The sequence below is a fragment of the Colobus angolensis genome, unplaced genomic scaffold (assembly GCF_000951035.1).
Source record: "Colobus angolensis palliatus isolate OR3802 unplaced genomic scaffold, Cang.pa_1.0 Scaffold10, whole genome shotgun sequence".
NCBI lineage: Eukaryota > Metazoa > Chordata > Mammalia > Primates > Cercopithecidae > Colobus > Colobus angolensis.
The window spans coordinates 21,124,467-21,124,955 of record NW_012110919.1 but is presented as its reverse complement, the minus strand read 5'-3'; the positions used below and the strand labels follow the sequence as shown (position 1 = coordinate 21,124,955).

The following is a 489-nucleotide window of genomic DNA, read 5'->3' as shown; positions in this document are numbered from 1 at the left end:
CTGAGCCACTGTGCCTGGCTGAGCATAAGCAGAATGTTTGGAGTCAGGCAAAGTCAATTTCCTCATCTGTAAAATGGGAACAATAATAGCCCCCACCTCCTAGGCCAGCTGATCAGTTCAATTCCATTTTATATTTGTTTGTTTTTAGAGGCAGGGTTGCTCAGGCTGGAGTGCAGTGGTGTGATCATAGCTGACTGCAGCCTCCAACTCCTGGGCTCAAGCAATCCTCTCACCTCAGCTTCCCAAAATGCTGGAATTCCACGTGTGAGCCACCACCCACAGCCTCTGTTCAGTTTGAATCCAAAGCTCAAATCCTAGCTGGGTGTGGTGGCTCACGCTTGTAATCCCAGCGCTTTGGGAGGCCAAGGCAGGAGGATTGCTTGAGGTCAGGAGTTTGAGACCACCCTGGGCAACATGGTGAAATCCCATGTCCGCTAAGAATACAAAAACTAGCCGGGCGTGGTGGCGGGCACCTGTGATCCCAGCTAC

The 489-nt window shown here is 51.5% G+C and overlaps 1 protein-coding gene across 2 annotated transcripts in view; it reads left to right on the top strand.

Annotated features, from left to right (window-relative positions):
* TRPV4 (transient receptor potential cation channel, subfamily V, member 4) overlaps nucleotides 1–489 on the top strand; it is a 35,942-nt gene that overhangs the window by 33,142 nt on the left and 2,311 nt on the right. The gene's annotated exons all lie outside the window — the stretch shown is intronic.